The sequence below is a fragment of the Kryptolebias marmoratus genome, linkage group LG4 (genome assembly GCF_001649575.2).
Source record: "Kryptolebias marmoratus isolate JLee-2015 linkage group LG4, ASM164957v2, whole genome shotgun sequence".
Classification (NCBI taxonomy): domain Eukaryota; kingdom Metazoa; phylum Chordata; class Actinopteri; order Cyprinodontiformes; family Rivulidae; genus Kryptolebias; species Kryptolebias marmoratus.
In genome coordinates, this window is record NC_051433.1 from 8,187,144 (window position 1) to 8,207,080 (window position 19,937).

Consider the following 19,937-nt stretch of genomic DNA (forward strand, 5'->3'; position numbering starts at 1 on the left):
TCCAGAGATTACTTTCTGACAGTTTCATTTAAATCAGTCCAGTGGCTCATGAGATATTTTGCCAATAGACGAACAGGGTTGCCACCAGCAATTAAAATAAAGGTTTTAGGCAAAGATCGTTTACAATGTGTAGTGCTTGAAGTATGGGTTGAGAAGTACTCTCAGCTACTGCCACACCAAATTTTAGCTTAATATCTGTGAAATTTGTTGGGTTATAGCCATCTTTGTGTTTGCTAAGGTTGCTTAGCTGTAGTAGCTTTTGGAAATGGGTCAGATCCAACACTTAATGACTTGTACATGATTGTTACAGTGATTGTGTTTTTTGGGAGTTTCACTAAAATTAATCGAGTTGCTCATTAGATATTTTGCTAGAAGTTCAGACAAACACATACACACCCAGACCATGGCAAAACCATAATCATCCTCCCTTCTCAGTTGTCAGGACAGAACAGTCACAATAAAGTCACTGTGCTTCTCTAGTTGGTGGTTAGAATGTCATAAGACTGGTTTAAAGATGGTATCAAACTGCTAAATTGTAAGTAAATAAAAAGTTATTTGAAAAGGATCAAGTAACTACTTTCTCTGCTATACATGTAAATAAAAATATATATTTCACTCATTGTAAATGTATTTTTAATAGAGCTAGTGTTAACTATTTTATCAATTATCAATAATATTTAAAGACTCTGCATATGGAGATGTCTGATATTTGTTAAAATTACTCACTCATTATTTAGACAGAAAGAAGCTGGATTTACTTTGCTTTTGGGTTAAAGTTCTGACCCAAAGGCCAGAAATTTACATTTTAAAAAAAGGTTTCTTGGCGTTTAAAATAGATAAGAATTAGGGGACCTAAAAAGTCTGTGTTACTTGTTTAATTGTATTAATTTTCATTTCATGACAGATTTACCATGATACGGAATTTTACGTCCCACTTCTAAGCTAAAAGGCAATTATTTTGAGATTGAGAGTTTCATCATGAAAACAGATTGTATTTAGAATACTAGATTTTTTAAGTCCGTAAAATTAATTGTGTAATAATTTAGATTCTAAACAAAATACACTGTGTGTGCTGTTAGACAGCAAACTGAAAATACAAAAAAAGTATTAGTTTAAGACATTCGCAGTTCTTTATGTGTGACAGGAGTCTCGTTAAAAACCAGCAGACATTTATTTTAAATGAAAATCTTTAAAGTTGCTGTGGTTTGTCTTGTCTCATTTTTCTTTTGTTCTTTCATAATGTGACTGCCTGAAATGTCACTGAATGTGTGTTAAAGCAGATATGACAGTACTGGATATTAGGAACGACAGGTAGAGTCACTGAAGAAAAATGCTAAACTGCAGACAAAAAAAACAAAAAAAAAAGTGCATAGCAGGCATGTTTTTGTTGTAAGGCCAGTAACATATGTGCTCTCATCAGTAGATGTCCAAAAGAAGACAAAGTATATTACTTTTGTCTTTTTGTTTTTTTATTTACTTTCCTTAAGTATGTTAAAGTCTTTATATAGATATGAAAGGTCCTATTTTTCTCCTGAGAAATAAATAATCCAGAGAATCTTGAAATGTTTCATCTGTAAATGCAGACATTTCTTCCCCTGCCAGCATCACTCACACTCACATAATAACTATAGTGTTTTTTTCTTACATGCCTCAACTTCAGAAGGTGCTGCTATCTGGCAAAGCAGCATTTTTAACTAATCAGAACTGAGTCTAACAGGAGGGAGGATTTAAAGAGACAGGAGCTAAAACTGAGCATTTCAAAAAGAACATGGCAAGAGGTGCTGCAGCAGAGCACACTGAGATATAAATTATGTGGGGATTTTTGTTTGTTTGTATTCTTAGCATTAACAAATTAATTTTTTTCCCTAAATAGCTCTTAAAGAAATTATTAATGCAATAGTAAGGATGACAAAGGCTGATAAAAGCTGAACAAGTGTGAAAATAATTGACAATTTTAAAGCATTTTTTTAAGTATAAATTTTTGTTTTATAACACTTTCAAAAATCTTATATTAAACTTTTAATCAGTTTGACAGCACTTGATATATTGCGAAATACTTGCAGATAATTATGCATCTACATCTCTTAAACTCTTCCATTCACTTCAAACATTTCCGCCTACAGACATTTTAGATTTTTTTTTGTTGTTGTTGTTGCATCTGTGAGACAGTAGGCAGGATAATACATGCTGAGAATAGACACGATAGCTTAAAAAAAAAAAAAAACGTACTGCAACTGTGCTTGAATCTTGACCCTTGCACACACAATCACATTTACACACCTGGATGAACCCGAAGCATTCTCACACAGCAGTCGACACAACAGGAAGTACACAAAGAACAATGTCCGACCAGAGCAGCAGAGAGTTACAGAAAGGAAAATAACCTCACTCACAGTCAAACTTGTATCACACTGTTTGTTAAGAGTGGGGATTTTGTTATGTACTCAGTCATATGTGTCATTAAAGTGTTTTCAGATGATACATTTTAGTTACTGTATGGACTTTTCTTTCTGCGCCTTGAGTGTCTGTGTTGGTGGTTATGTGCCAAAGTGAGTTTCTGTTAACCAAACTGCTATTGTCATCCCAGTGGGTGACTCTTTGGCCCCCTCAGGACTGCCTCTGCTTGTGTAGTTATTACACAGCATGGTGGCTCTGGCCTTGAGGTGTGAGCCTGCTTTAATACCAGGCACAGATGGGTTGCACTGTGGGCTTGCTGCTCAGGCTGTCCAAACTCCAAACTCATAAGGTTAACAGTTACAAGGATACCAATTCTTCTCTTTTTTTTTAACTTTCAGGTGGTTGTCTGTGTTTTCTGCCCGTCTGTCACTTTCTGTCACACTCAGTTTTTTTTTCTGTCGCTGTAACAGCAGAGGATACAGTACACGGGGGTATCTGGCACAAGAAATGTTGTAGTTTTGAGAATTGGCCAGTGAGAGAAGAAACTGTGCCACATAGAAGAAGTCAGCTGTGAGATAAAGATGTAAAGACTGAGGCAAGGTCCATGTGGGTAGCAGATTATAATATGTGAAAACATGAAAAACGACAAGATGGAGGCAAAGGCCCTGTAGAGGCTTTAACAATTTAGGAAAAACTTTCTGTTGGAGGAAGTGAATCATATCATTTGGGTTTCCATCATCAAAAATGTGTTTAGATTCAGAGTAATTAGTGACTAACTATTATTATTTCCATGGTAAGAGCTCCTGCTGTGTCATCAGGAATCAAAGGGAAACGTAAAACATTGTTTTTCATAAACCCTTGTTTTTCATAAACCCTTGTAACTCTGCCTCTACTAAGATGATGTAAAGTTTTCTGAACTTTGCAGTTTTTTTTTTTAAATCAACTTTCTGTGCGTAGAGGAATAACTGACAGAAGTGAATTACATGCAAACATAAAGTTAACCAATTTTTGGAAAAAAAAAAAAAAGAACAACGCCTTCCTTCTGTACAGGTTTACTGAAGTTTAAACAATTGCACAAAAGAGGCATGTGATCAAATACATAGTAACTCAGCCTTGCATTGGTGATTCTCTGCTTAAAATTGTAAATAGTACAAAGTATATTTCAGACATAATTGATCAAAAAATTATGTAAGTTGTGTGTTTTTTTTTTAATATTCACACTGATAAATAACTGTGGCTGGATTTGTCATACTACTGACTGGTTTCTCAGGTCAGCAACACTAAAGTGTTGTGTGTCTGTCAGAGAAAATAAAATTGCAGCATTTGTTGGGAACATAAACATAAAAAAAGAAAACCATGTTCTGTCTGCAATAAGTTCTACTTGTGCAACAGACACCCACAAATGTGTGAAACAACAAAGACGAGGCTGTGATGACACATCCCAGCTTGTCCACTGTAAACATAACAATCACTTCAAACTGAATGGCAACCACACAAGGATCACATTCGTTTTAGATACAGGTGTTTTTTTTGCATAGTTAGTTATCCAAATAATTTACTAAAGCTTAACTAACTAAATGCAATAGGTTTATTTATCATTTAATGCAACACTCAGAAACCAAACAGAAGCAAAAGATTTGCCATAAACCCGTGAAAATAATTTTCTAAACTTAAAAACCTTTTGCTGAAGTGCAAAGTTTGAGGGAAATAACACTTTAAGTTAAAAAAGGTCATTTGCAAGGAAGGAGGCCTTTAGTTACCATAAATTTAAAAATATACACAAAGGGCAATAAAGCAGTGAAGAAAAGAAACAACACCATCAGTTGAAAACAGGAAGTTTGGTATGTTGTTAACCGATCCATCCACTCCACTCTCCTTATACGATGATTATGCTCTTTTAGTGATTACAGTTAACCTGAAATGCCAGATGGTTTGATAAACCGAAACCATCTGGAAAGTCATCTGTGAAAACTGTTCGTAAATTTGCAGGCACTTTCAAAAAATATTTGGCAGGTGATCGAACGAACCATCTGCCTAGCACCCTCTACCAGCTAAGACAGTTGGTAAATCAAACTCTTACTGAATAGAAAAAAAAAAATGGATTTTTTTTTTCTTTTTTACTAAAATGTTCACAAAAATGAGAAATAAACAGATGCATTCCTATCTCTGAAGTGTTACTGTTCACTAAATTCAGCAAGAAGCTTTGCATTCCACCTCCTCCTCCTCCACATGAAAGAGGATGCATTCAGCTACTCTCTGATCTGCAACAGATAATAAGTAACAAATGAGGTTTGCAGGTCTTATTTAATATCACTATAACAAAAGTTTCAGTTCCCCACTATTTATGGGAAGGGAAGCTGTCAAGGTACAGGTTTGTTGGTACTTTTGTCAAAGTCCATTGCAAGTTAAAAAAATTAGCCTTTTGCAAAACAGGTTAAAGCTCCTATTTAAAAACAAGGATTTTTATGTCATTTCTTATCTGTTCAAATCAATTTCATCAAGCTGTTTTAATATTTTCTCTTTATGTAGCCTTTATGTAGAAGTTGAAATCATTAATAACTGTTTATTTTTTTCCCGCACTCATTTAGATGATGTGACTACACTGCCTTGCCTACCAGCAGTCGTTCCATGGAAGCACGTCCTGAGTACAGCAAACTGCAAAGTGATGGTAAACAGGAAATAGTTCAATAGGACCATTAAGCACAGAGATGACTCACTATTGTCCTGAATTTACACAAAAAACACGCTGTTTTTGGAGCGCTGCACAGAAGCCGTGTGTTTGTAGGTAAAATAATGATAATAAAAAACATCCTGAAACATTTTATGCTAAAATAAAATTGACCTTTGCTTTTGATTTGTGTCATTTGTGCTCTGCAAATCATTTTGTGAAAGAGCAGCATTGTGAATAAGTTTTGTAAATGCCTTTATGAGTGACTTTGCTTTTCATACAATGAATGTCACTTTATGCCAATTTAGGCTGCAACAGACTGGCACTGAGGTGATTAATTTTTCTACTTTCACATTTCCACTCAACTCCAGTTACATGAATGTATAAAAAATAATCACTCAGGTCAGTAATTTGTTGGTTCTCCTCAAGTGTGTTTTAAAAACCTGTTTATCTCTTTGGAACTACAGAGGTGTGGCCATACATACAAAATTACAAAACAAATTTAGATTAGACTTTATCACCAGATTGTCAAAACAAACAGTTGAAATGAAAATATGAGGATAACGAAAACTAATTAATGCTTGACATCTAGTCTTTCTTGTTTCAGCGTGGTTTTGTGTTGTGTAAATGTCATATTTCCTTAGAGATTAGAGTTTGTAAGATGTGCCATACAAAAAGACATGTAACATGAGAAAACTTGGATTTGAAATGAAATGACATTAAAGTTTCACAAACACTTTATGAAAGAGAATCACCTGAATGACGTGTGGATAAAATATATTGCGTGTCACTTCTGGAATAGCAACAATTATGCCACAGAATTCTCTGCAGAATTAGCACTTCTCTTTACCAAAGCACAGCTGAGTTTTGTATCAAAGCTTGTGTGAATAAATTGTGTGTGAGGCCATGGCAGGCGCACCACAAAGGGCTGTTCAGTGGTGAACCTTTGCTAACCTTTTCTGGCCACTGACATTCAATAATGAGACTATGTTGTCTCTTGTTCCTTGGGACAATCGTCCATTGAAACAAAAGCCATTCATGGACTCTGCTCCACCCTCTGCCTGACCCTTTTCCATATGCTGGTGCATTTCTCCAGATGTAAACCACATCAAATTGATCATTTGTTAAAAGATAAACTAACTAGATTATATATCATTTGTTGTTCTTTGATGGACTTGCAACCTGTCCAGGGTGTAACCTACTTCTTGCACAGTGACTGCTTGAGACAGGTACCAGCTCCCATCGACCCAGAAAGGAATAAGATGGTAAAGAAAATGGATGGATGAATGCTTTCTCTTCCTTTAGGTTCTGTATGTCGCTATTGAAAATGTATTTTATTCATGTTTTCATAGCTCCATCATGGCCTCATTTCCCCAAAACCTTTTTTGAAAAAGAAAACCCTCCTCTTCATCATCCTCTCATTCCCCGACCTTCTACTTATGTTGCACATGAAAAATAAGAGGGGGGATGGGATTCAAAGATGAATGAAACAGGGAGTGGGGAATGAAAAGGAGGGGAGGGAGAAGAAGAAGAAGAGAGCAAGATTGGGAAAAATGCCCTTTGACTGGATTTAAAAGTCTGTGGCATTTCATTTTCAGAGAGAGGAGAGCTTCATCTCCTTCAGATCCTTTAAGGGCCAACCTAATTGATTAATGTTTCCATCTCATTGAGAAGGGAGGGGGGCTTAACTGGAGCCTTTCACATTCTGAAGTCTTAAAGCAGGAGCAGCACAAAGACAGATGATGACAGAATGAGAGACAGAGTGATGAAACAAAGTCTAAAAATCCAGTAGATGAGTAAAATATGTTGAAGGTCGAAATTGCTTCGACAGTACTCTAAGCATAAAGCGGGAGAACGCCATGTTTTATTATAAGATCTTGCTGCTCTGGAAGTGGTTTTATAAATGAGGCATGCAGCTTACAAAAATGCTGTTTAGGTTTCTGCACCTGTCACAAGAAGCTGGCACACAGGCACTTTATAAGATTGCAAAATCTATTGTAAGAGAATTTATCGCTTCCCCACTGCACTTGTAACAGAGATGAGTATTCATATCTTGATGATTTGATGCTTCGAACGAGTGATGCTCGACCTGATAAAAAAGAAAAAGTATCATATTTTTCCACTCATGACACATGATACATGAAGTCTTACGCTAATTTCGAGCTTTACCCACACAGGACTTCAGGTCCTGAGAACCCAAATCTGATCATGGCAGAACAGGAGTAATGGACATTAATGAGAGGGCAGAGTCATGGCACAGAGCTGTACACTCAGGTGTAAAGTGATCAGCTTAATGTGGTCAGAAATCTCAAAAAAGAAAAAAAAAAATCACTAACTGAAATTGTAGCCTGATTATTTGTTCTTATCATGAGTTTGACAGCAACATGGAAATATTTATATCGCAAAGACACTTCCAATCGCAAAACAAAAGCAGTGGAGAGAAGCCAAAACAGTGGTGACCTTTACCCAACATGCTATATTAAATATGAAAGGTCAGTCTGGTTTGTGGGGGAGGGCTGCAGTGGTCAGATGCAGACAAAATACCGTATATCTATCAGAAAAGTCCTGTTGGTGTCTTCGGAGGTCAACAGAATGAAAGGAAAGTAAGGCTAAAAATAACAGAAACCAAGTCCCAAACTTTAGCAGTTCCTTTTGGCTTCAGAGCACAACAGCCATTTTCATAAACCCTAATAATCCCTAACTCCACTCTCAAAGCCGGTACTAACATCTGTTCCAATTTCAGACCCAGAAACATTGAAATTTAATATAATTTGTGGCTATTTGTTATCTGAAAAAATGCAAACGTTGCAACAACAGACAAAAAAAAGATTTTGTATTCACCAAAATTAATGTTCTGTTGAAAATTTCACATGTTGTTTAAAAAGGGGGGTTAGCTCCCAATCCTCCCGCTCATCAGTGAAAGCGTGCAGCAACACAACAAAGCAAAATTATTACCCTTTATGCATGCTGCTGCTTTTCACTCAGAAATAATTATTGCACAACATCCTCGGCAACAGTGAGACATCTGTAGCTCCAATAATGCAGCATTTAACATGGATAGCACAGAGCAAATATATGTTTAGCTGAAAATCAATCAAGATTTTCTTTATACAGACAGCAAGCAAGATGCGTATCTCTGACATGTGTGGAAAAAAGATAAGATGGTTTACTGGTGTGCATTAAGTTAAAAAAGTGTATTTTTTACAGATTGTTTTTAGATTAAGATTGATCATAAAACAACACAGTCATTCATTTCATTTAGGTTTGGTGTTATCTGTAAAAAAAAACCCATTGCTTTCAGTTTAATGGATGTAGTCCAAGTCCATTAGGTTTATTAAAATATTTACATGTTGAGGAAGAGAGAGCTCACTTAGAAAAATTACATATTTTATAGATGCTTGCAGCCTGTAAATTGCTTAATTCAAATGAGAAAGTCAAGGTTCTTCACTTTGTTCAGAGAAATAGCAAGCTTTATTTGTTTTCACTTATAATTTTGCATGAATATTCCATTGACAAAGGGATAAAATTAATGACAATGTCTTAACAGTATAGATATAATATCACAGGCTGTTAAAACTAACCCTGTGGTATTTACTACACTCTTATTTCTAATGGCATTAGTGAGAAACATCCTCAGAGAAGCATACAGTACATTCAACCACTGCATTGATGCTGCAGCAAAAGATCAAAGCAGTTGAGTTGCTTGTAGAAATCCTCATGCTGTAACCCAGTTCTTAAAGGTCAGATTAAACCATAAATAATTTGTAAGCACTACAAAATCCCCAAACTAACTACTTCTAGGTGGTTTTTGTCAGCATCCAAAATCTCTAGTTATTCTGCAGTTGCTCATAACAACTAACAAAGTATAAAGAAGTATAAACAAGCATACAGAATCAGCTATGATGTTTCTCAATAAAACTGTAAACAACTGTCAAATACCTCATCCAATAAACTGCAAGCTGTAACTTCTAAAATGTAGATCATCACGTCAAAGCTGCTTGTAGAAACTGTGGTATTTATGCCTGGTTTTTATTATTTATAGAATATTTTCATTGGCCGATTCATGTGATGGTCTGACAGCAGTTTAAACTAAAATGATTTGTAAATACACAAAAAAATAACATGACAAGCAAAATTTAAACACTCAGTAGACCACTGTTGGGTCCACTGGGAATTTTAAATGGGCACTGAGGTCTTAGAAATTCTTTCAGTTTTTTCTAATTTGAACCACAGCTGAATATTTGAAATGCCTTGGAGAGAGAGCATGCAGGCTTTGTTGGGAGATAAGAATGTGATTGTGCTCTGAAACAGCATCAGGCATCCTATAGACAGGAAGGAAATCAGTGCTTTTTACTGTATCGCTTAAAATTCTCTTTAGGTTTGATTATTGCCCGCCACCGAAGGAAAACAGGTGTGTTGTTTTAGCAGCATAACTTATAACCCACTAGATAGGCTTAAATATATCTTAGAAAGCAATGGGGGTAAATCTACAGCTGATTACTTTTAGAGTCAATCCAATTTGAGATGGCCACCACAGCAAGGTAATTTCAGCCAACTCAAACATTATAATAATTCTTCAGTTTTACAGATACTGGGATAAAATCTGGAATGGTAGTTGATGAAGGTCATCCTCAACCCATACTCTGAGAACTTCATATTACACAACTATTTTGCCTAAAACTTTGGCATTATCTGTTCCAATGACCATTGTCTGTCTGTTACCAGGGTGGCATGGTGGAGCAGTGGTTAGTGCTGTCGCCTCACAGTAAGAAGGTTTCAGGGTCACCTCCCAGCCTGGGGCCTTTCTGTTTGCATGTTTTCTCCATGCATGCATGGGTTTTCTCCAGGTGCTCCAGTTTCCTCCCACTGACCAAAAACATGCGTGTTTGGTTAACTGGTAACTCCAAATTGTTTCTAAGAGTAAGTGTGGATGATTGTTTGTCTCATTTGTCTCTGTGTGGTCCTGTGAAGGACTTGTGGCCTGTCCAGGGTGTACCCCACCTCTTGCACAATGACACTCTCTACATGGGCACCAGCTTCCCCGTGACCTTAGAATTTAGTCAAACTCCCAGAAAATAATCACTGAATGTTCATGTAAAACTCATTAACATTTGAAGTTACCCCAATTCATGATGGTCACCACAATTAATTGACCTTAGCCAACACAAAAATGGCCATAGGTCACTCAGTTTTACAGATACTGAGCTAATTTTGGCATGGTAGTAGCTGAGCGTGATCCTCAAAATCTCTGAGATCACATCTCGCATGATCCCACAGCATCTCATGAGATCATTTACAAGGTTTAACCAAAAAGGCTGGAACTCAGTCCCTTCTCAACATAAGATGATGTTAGTTTGAATTCTGGTCTGACAGATGGCCAGTGATACCAATTCCTTCATGGAATGATTGGCCTTTAATTGAACATTTGCTCTTATTAGTTACTTGCAAAGATGAGTCAGCAGATAAACAAGTACACAAGCAGGCATACAAATCAAACATTTCCAAGTCTTTTGACAGCCTCACTACAACACACTGTTTAAATCATCACGGTTTTAAATCATCATCATGGTTTGGATTTTCAAGAATGTCTAAATCTAAAAAACAGAGGTATGGTGAATCCATACAGAAGTCCAGTGATCTCAACCTTTACACACTTTAACAGAGCTTTTTAAATGTAATTTCTGGTTTCCTAGTAAAGGAATGTACCACTGTGAGGCAAAATGTAACCTCAAAGGGTTATGCTGTTGCTACAAACTCTTGGTGGGTATTTATGTCACCATGGCAGAGGTTGAAAGACCAATATGATTGCATCATATTTTAGGAGAAAGTTAAGCCCAAATAGAACTGGATAGAAATTGTAAGCTGACAATAACAAAAGTGTAAGTCTAAGCTTGGGGGTGGGAGGTTATCAAAACCTGTGTGGCAGACAGTGTGATCTGTTTTGGGATTCTGTTGGAGTGGGAGTCAAACTTGCAAAATCCGCTAATTATGTGTAGTTTAACTTTCCATTCGTGAGTCAGGTCCTAACCACAGATTTATTTCTCAGAAAAACACCAATTTCCCTGTAACATGAAGCACAAAAATCTGTGCTTTAAGTTCTTATTTGTCTAAGAAATCAAATGATTTTATTAAACAAACCACAAATGGGAGAGGTCAATTTCTCCTCTCTTTATAAATTGAGAGTCATTTTGTTATGTAAGGCTTAGGCAACATTCCAACTAACCTTTCTTAAGTGTTCACAAACCTTCCCACACTACACAATGTTCAACCTTATCAAACAGGATCATATTTTATTTCATGTGACAGTTTTGTTTTTCCTAAAGTTCTTCTGCCATCATTTAACTCCTATTTGTACTTCAGTCAGTGACAAATGAGCAAGCTGCCAGTGAGCTTTATAGTCATAAAATACATTTTTATTCCTTTTGTGGGGACTTGAAAACATTAATTATGAACTTCTGAAACAGAATAATCTTAATTTTCATCTCTCTTCATCTCACTCGTGACAGAAAACATTTGCAACTGCAGCACATAACATTAATTGCGGTGACGGGGGTGCTTCAGCGACACTAATCTCATGCAGTTTAATCAAGTATATTTCCTCGCTGATTTTCTGAAAGCCATTCCCATCAGCACAAAAGATGTATCTTGGAGTCTAGATAAGTGAAAAGAGGAGAGGATCTACAGATTTAAACCATCTTGTAAAGTTACATAAGCCACTCACAGCTCATGACATACTTAAATAAGCAACATTATGTAACAGCTCTATAACTGCACTTTACTATTGAGCAGCAAAACAAGTTAAGTATGTGCAATGGAATTTACAAGTGAAGCAAAACACTGAACCATATTCCTGTTTTTGTTCTCTGTGTGCATTAAGCTGTGTTTTCACATAAAAAATAAAGGTTCAGCTGTAAAGTATTTCCCCCCAATGCTGGTGACTCACGGGAAGTTGAAGGGAAAAGTGAAAAATAAGTCAAAGCTGCACCAACACAATGGACACACACACATACACACAATTCCCTATGAGAGAGACACACAGACAGATTTGACTACCATCTATTTAAAAAAGAGAGGGTGTGGTTGTGAGAGCTTGAAGTCATTTATCACCATTCTGTGTAACTGCAGTCTTTTAGAAATTCAGAACAGCGCCCACTATGAGTAAAACCTTTCATATAGTCATTAATATTTGACGCAAAACATGGCTTTTTTATCAGACGCACAATTTTACCATTTCTTTTCTCTGCACTGATGTGAGCCTTGTGTCACGGTGCATTACAGGGTTTTGCTTTTATCTTGCTTGGTTCAGCCACATAAATGCATGGATCTTATTCTCCCCCCTTCAGGATCCTGAATTAAAAAAACATTCGCTTGTGCAAAAAAGACAAAGTGGTTTGTCTCTCTGCTCAGTCATCAATGTGTTTCCCTTCCTGTATTATCACAAGATTTTGAAGCACACCCCAGTTTTTTTCAAACATCTTTGTCACTTTCATTAATTTACCCAGGCAGTCTCTGCCACTGTATTGTTTTTTAAAGCATTTATTGAAAACAGATCCAACAGTGGTGTTTTTTATTTTTTCCGAAACATTTAAAATAATCTGGTCTATTGTGTCTATAGACATGACTTTTATTTGAATTGATTCATTGATTCATAGTCAGTAGGCTGTGATCATCATCTTGCAATGGGTTGGCTAAAAGGTTATATAGTCGTAGAAATACATTCAGCGATTACTTCCTGAAAGTTTCATTAAAATTCCTTCATTTGTTCATGAAATATTTTGCTAACAGAGTTGACTACAAACAGTTAATATCAGTGTTTTAAACAAATATCTTGCACAATCTGGTTCAGCTATGACCACACAGCAAATTTTAGGTCAATATCTGTAAAACTGAGTTATAGCCTTTTTTCTTTTCTTTTTCTTTTCCAACTGCCAAAAGATGATAATTATATATATATACATAAAATTATCATCTTCTGGCAGTTGGTGACCTTAAAGTACACCAGCCTGCGAAGGGTTAGGATATGTGACAATATTTCGTACATTAATGTCATGTAAACCTTTTAAATAAAGGTTCCAAATCCTGATTTTGGAATATGTTAAGAGCAACATATATTTCTTAAAAAAAACAAACAAACAAAAAAAAATTACAAAAACCCATTTGAGAGGAAAGTGTTTTCTTGTCAGCGATGCTTAACAGCAATTTCTGACAATTTAACTAAAACACTGTGAGATTATAGGTTTTATTATTTTTTTTACCCAGTAGCTTACTTTGTTTCTGGACAGAGACAAACAGATTTTTTTTTTTTGTAGCAGCGTCACATTTTGATTCAAAACTTTGTTGTTTTACCACATCGTTTGTTTATAGGGAAAGTACGAGGTGGGTGGATGAGACAAGAAAACATTTAACTTTAGCTTGGAAGACTGCTGATTTAAATAAAAACTAACTAACTAAACTGGGTCTGTAGCCTACGTGCTGAAAAAGGAAAAAATTGACAAAAATGTAGGTCACGCAATCAGACAAGCTTGCAGAGTTCTTTGTAAATGGCTGAGTTGAAGGTGCTTGTGAATCAGAACAGATTCCCACTCAACATTATTAACAGGCACCATTATCTGTTCGAAAATATGCACGAATCAAAGCATGTTTCTCTCAATGCAGGATGTTAAGGCTCACCTTATCAGTACTGTATTTCACATTTTTGATACAATAAGATGAATAGTGAGAAGAAGAGGTCCTGGTTGTCAAAAATGATGCTAACGTTTTGTCATATCACAGGAAATCTTTCCTGCCATTTGCAATTTCACTTTAGCAGCTCATCTCTGTCTACAAGATGAACACTACTGAATAATATTGGCCCACTGCTACTGTAAATATGGAAATTATGTATACTCTGCTGTCATTGCACTACTTTTGTCTTAACTTGCACTACACGATTAGTTTGTTTGTTTGGTATTATGAGATTTGTAATAATATCCTTAATTTTTAACTCCTCTGCTGCTCTGACAAAGTAATTTTTCTCAAGAGACAAATAAAGTATAATTCTATTCTATTCTGTTCTATTCTATTCTTTAAATTGCTATAAAAGGTAAACAGAATAATACTTTTGTTGTACGTCATGCAGATTTGACATGTTCATTTAGTTTTTAATGATGGATTACAAAAACAATAAAAAACATAAGAAGAAAAATGATTCAAGACAGCTGCACTACAAAAATAATCAATATGTGCAGCAAAGTTTCTGCTCATTTTTCTATCATGTTCAGCATAAAGGAATCACTGTCTAAAAACATTAAATGATACTAATAAGAATCTACTATCATGCAACTACTTTTGTTTATAACATATAAATCTTGCACTCACTTATTAATAAATCTATTTTTTGGTTTCTAAGAGAAAGGAACACAGTTTTTAGTGGCAGACAAAAGTAAAACTAAAAATCAAAGACTCTCATGATCGTATTTTATCATCAAAAGACTTTCAGTAACAGTTGCTTTCAGTCTATTTTTTCCATCCATAATGTGCACAGGTGCAGCTTAATTCAATTGGAAGATGTTGCTGTGGCTATACACAAATAACATGTCTCCATGTTACCAGTAAAGCTGTTGTCATGGAGATGAAAAGGCTTACATAAGCTCAAATTGTGTTTATGTTCAAAACAAGTGCATTGTCTTTCCTGCCCTCAGTTTATTATGATTTGTTTATACCCACACATATGATGGTAAATTGATTTTGTGCTTGTCTTTTTCAGACAAGCACAGTTTAAAGCATCACACTTAAAAATGGAAGAAGGATCTGCTTTCCCTTTTTTTTTTTTTTTTTCCATCTGCAAAAGCTGGTGCGTGTGTTTCTCCTCTGTATCACTTTCATCTGTATCACTGTCACGAGCAGATGAACGGCATTGATATTAAAAGCTCAGATGTCTAGCTTCATAAAAGACAATGATTTGATTAGAAACCTTACCTTTCAGCCAAATATGCACCAATAATAGGAAAAAAAAGCCTTTGGACTGTGGGGGTGGTGTTGTCATTCACTTCACCTTTAACCTCCCGTCTGCATCTGGATCCACCAGCTTTCAACAGAGGATTAAACAGCTATTGACAGAGAAGTGACATGACTGACAACTGAAGGTCCCCTCCCATGTCAGAAGGACCTTTATGTGTATCTCAAAACTTACAACTCACACCCTGCTGTGACCTGAACAACTTCTGATTTTGTCTGCTGTGAATTACGAGGAAAATCTATCGAGCTCCGCTATTCTGCCTAAAATAAGTTTACAACAACAACAACAACAACAAAAAAAAAAAAACACAAACAAACATAAATAAAACAGATAAAACAGATAAAACTCTTGAATAAACTATCAGTTTTGCTGCTTGAACAAAGCTCTCTCGTGGTTTATACATCCAGTTTATCAGTGTGCTCTGCAGCGGTCTCTCCTATCAGGTGAGGGAATTTTCAGCCTTCGAGAGACGTGTGGGTGTGTGTAGTTACAGTATATTTATTTTAAGCCTTTGACTGTACTTCATCTAAAAAAGGCTGATGGTGGGTATCACCACTTGTAGCAAAACTACTTCAAACAAAAAGATTTGAATAATCTTTATTCAGTTATGATTTTGTCTGGAGAGCCCCTACAGTCAAAGGGGCGACACTTCATTGGCCTACATTAAGATACAACACTGTTGGAACACAACAACACTGCCTTTTAAATTTGACATCTGAAAAGAAAATAGAAATAATGTTAAATGACAGCAGCAAAGTTTGAAGGCCCAGAATTCCTTGAAGGAAAACATATCACCAGAGTTTAAAACTGAGATCATTGTGATTACAAATGACAGAGTTTAGTCTTTTCGGTCAAACCTTGTAAAAAAAACATCATACACAGCCTAATGTGATAACACAAGACACACTCGGAATATGTATTGTGAATCACTCTCAGCTACTACCACACCAAATTTTAGCACAATGCATGTGAAATTGACTGAGTTAGAGCCATTTTTGTGTTGGCTAATGTCAGTTAGCAGTGGCAGCCATCGTAAATTGGGTTGACTCAAAAACTTAACCCATTGTAGATGTATATCTGATGATTGTTTTTTGAAACATTTTAATAAAATGTGTCCATTGGTTCAGGAGATATTTTGCTAACAGACAGACAGAATTAAGTCTAAATAGTTAATGACAAAATTTTACAGACCTTGTGCATTCTGTTAGAACATGTGTTGGAGATCAGCCTAAGCTACTACTACACTAAATCATAGGTCATTATGTATAAAATCTACTTAGTTACAGCCATTTTGGCATTTTTTAATGTCAGATGGTTGTGGTAACTATTTTGAATTGGAACCACATCAAAAGTGAATCAGTTATAGGTCTACATGCATTAATTGCTTTCTGCAAATTTCATTAAACTCTGTTTGGTGGTGCATGAAACATTTTGCTAACAGACATACATATGAAAACACTCATAGACATTGGTGAAAACCTTATCATCCACCTTTGCCTTTCAGTGGCGGGCAATAATAAGGTGATGCTCATCCTAATGCTCCTGTCAGATGGTACAAAACATATATCAGGGAATTCAGCTCTATTTGAACAGAAATAGAGTTAAAGCTTAAATTGTAAAGCTGAAAGGACTCGTCTTTCTTTCTTTCTTTCTTTCTTTCTTAGTCATTCGGACCCACCTGTCCCCAATCAGAGCCTCTGTAAAGATTTGCAGCTGGTTGGGGAATTTGTAGCCTAGTGATGCGTCAGGCGTTGTCATATAAAATGTAAGTGCTTTCCTTTGAGTAATTTAATCACATACCTTTATGGAGGCATCATCCAACTCACAGAAAGACAGAGTGAAAGGACTGTAATTGGCATTCTTTCATTCAAAGTAATATATGGAATACGTGGTATAATTACACCACCGGGTAATGGTCTGCGCACCACTGAAATGCTTAAGTGCAGAGATGGCTTTAATGCACGCTCATAGAGGGAGAGGGGGGGTGGAGGGGTGGAGGGGATTTGCACCTTATTGACTTGTGACTTTTCTTGGGGTGGTATTTCATTTGAGCTTGTCAGAAATTATTGTGTGGTTTTCATAACCTACCAAACTCACTGTCACCATCCAGCAGATTGCAATGACTGAAAACTTCTCAATAAATGAAATTTAGCAGAAAAAGCCTATTATGAGTAATTTGTGTGGGCAATATCGATGTTTCAACTCAGCCATCATTAAAGAGCTCTTGAACAGGCTGGAAATCTTTTATGATTAAACAGAAAACTCTGGGCTTCACAGCTTGTTGTTTTTTTGTTTTTTTTCTTCTTTTCACCGTTTTGCTGGACATGAAAACTTAGTGACAGTGAGATGTGTTCTTTCTACATCAGACAATAAAGATTTAATAATTAAACGCCCAGTCTTTCTTGAAAGAATACATATCCTCCTCTCCTTTTCATGTCAGAGTTTTTAACTTATCTAATCTTATGCTGAGAAGGGACGGAGTTATAGTTGTTTTGGTCAAACTTTGTAAATGACGTTATTCACATTCTCATGCTTTACTGTGAGAGCCGCGAGACATGATGGCACTCAGGGTATGTGTTGACACGCTCAGCTCCAGCAACACCAAGTTTTAGCTTAATGTCTGTAAAATAGAGTTATAACCATTTTTGTGTGTGTTAAGATTGCTTAGATGTGGCAGCCATCTTGAATGGGGTTGACTTCTGAAGTTATTCAGTTGTGAAAGTAGAACCAGTGATTACTCTCTGACAGTTTCATTAAAATTTGTCCACTGGTTCATCAGATACTTTTGCCAACTCTCCAAACACACACACACACACACAAGCACTGACAGATACGGCAAAAAAGTAATTGCTTTTTGTCTTCAGTGGTGAATGATACCTAACATGAAAAAACCCAAAGTCATTTAAACTTTTTCAGTTTCTTTGTTTATGCTGTTGTTGTAGCTCCAGACAGGCTTTTTTTTCATAAAAAAGATGCTCTTTGGTCAAATGCTTACTAATAAAAATACTAAAATGCAGTGAAGCAAAAATATTCCAAGATAATAATACAAATAAATAAATAAATGATCACCATCATAACAATAAATAACCCTGGTCTGGTTTGTTTGTTTGTTTGTATATGTGGTCATAAGAACTGTATTTAGTAAAAAGCATATGACTGAGTGGTTTTAAACTGTTCACTGAACCTATCAACTTGTGAAAGTCCTAAAGATCTTTTTGTGTGTCTTTTACCTGAATGACTGTGTGGCTCCTTTTACTTTTTGACTCACTGTACAATAAACATTAAGGCATTAGCGCAGACACAAAGAATAATTATTTACTTTAAATCAGGCAGTTCCTGGATGGCATGGGAGTTGACACTCAGCAGGCTGAATGTTTACGGTACCCTGGGCCTTTCCATACACATCAGCCCTCTCATTTCTCTGTTTCTCAGCTAAACCAAGAAGCTAAATCTGCAGCTTCAAACAACCTCTGTGCAGTGTGTGTGGGTGTTTGTGTGTGTGAGGTGTGTGTGTGTGTGTGTGTGTGTGTGTGTGTGTGTGTGTGTGTGTGTGTGTGTGAGTGTGTGTCAGAGCAGAACACAGCAACAGACTTAAAATGTTTTCCCCGTACTTTTTGCCTGTAGATATTTTTATTTGTGTTTGTGGTTGATGTACAAATCTCTTCTAAAAAGAACACTTTTGACACACAATTAGCAGAGTAATGTAAAACCTGATGAAGGGCGCCAACCCAACACTGGGGAATGTATTAAGAAACTTTCCGTTATCTTGTTCATGATAAAACGTTACTTTGAAATGAGATCTGGGCAGGGAAAGAGTTTGTCACGGAGACAGAGAAAAAGTGAGAATGAAGGGCAGAGAGCAAAGAAGGCAGGAACACAACAGAAAAGGACAACGTTCCACAACCCTCCGACAAACTCAATGTGACAAGATGGTTACTTTCTCTCTTTGCTGTGACAGTTAATTTTGGACTAGAAAAAATGTCAAAAATGTTTAGCTGCGCTTGAGCGGACTTAATTACAGAGCCCACGGCAACTCAAACTGGGGCTGCTAATGGCCCTGGCTTACAGATAAAGCTCCATTTACCAAGACTGTTTTTAAGCTGCTGATCTAATTTGCCTAAAATCAAATATTTTGACAGCAGCTTTTAGATTGTCATTGTTGAGGCTTGAATTTGGATCACATTCTTTTTTTTTTGGTTTTGTTTCACCTGACTTGAAACTGAATAATGACTATTAAGGTCTTTAAAAACTGTAGTGAAGTGAGCGGTGTTATAATTATGGGTTTGACAAATGCATGCAAAGCAAAACCATACTTGTGCAAAAATATCAGCAACACCAGTTTGACATTCATGCTCCAAACTGTCACCCCCTGACATTTAAGCCCTCTGACCACCTACAAAAACAGTCCCTCTTTTCTAGCTCTTTGATTCTGCCTGTATCGCTCGCTGTCTTTCCTTCCTCTGAGGTCAGCCAACCACAGTTAGTCTTTTCAAGCTGCTCTTACATGTCTTTGTGGCTGCTTCCTTTCCTTCTCGCAGGTCTCTTCGGTGCTGTTGCACTGACACGCGAAAGTCTAAGAAGCAGCAGTTGAGACATCAGTAGCACCGGGTGGTGGTGGTGGTGTTGTGGGGGGAGGGGGAGGTGGGGTGAAGTGAACCCAGTCCAAGAGATCGGGATCAAGAACTGGCCCGTGAAATAAGAATGGGCCATGTTCTGCTGCCACATTCACAATCATAATAAACTTTTAGCTTGTAGCAGAAAATAAAGAGTCGACTATTTCTGCTGGCAGCTCTACTCTGCAAAGATTTTCTTTTTAATTTATTTTATTTTTTCTGCTGTTGATGACGGAGATGATAAAAGATGTGGAGAGGCAAA

General features: G+C 36.5%; 1 protein-coding gene across 1 annotated transcript in view; it reads right to left on the reverse strand.

Moving 5' to 3' along the window:
* tox2 (TOX high mobility group box family member 2) overlaps positions 1-15,043 on the reverse strand; it is a 102,068-nt gene extending 87,025 nt beyond the window's left edge. Inside the window, exon 1 of the mRNA XM_037975470.1 lies at positions 15,023-15,043. The gene's annotated coding sequence lies outside the window, so the exon portion shown is untranslated. The remainder of the gene's footprint in view (positions 1-15,022) is intronic.
* Positions 15,044-19,937: the final 4,894 nt, after the last annotated feature.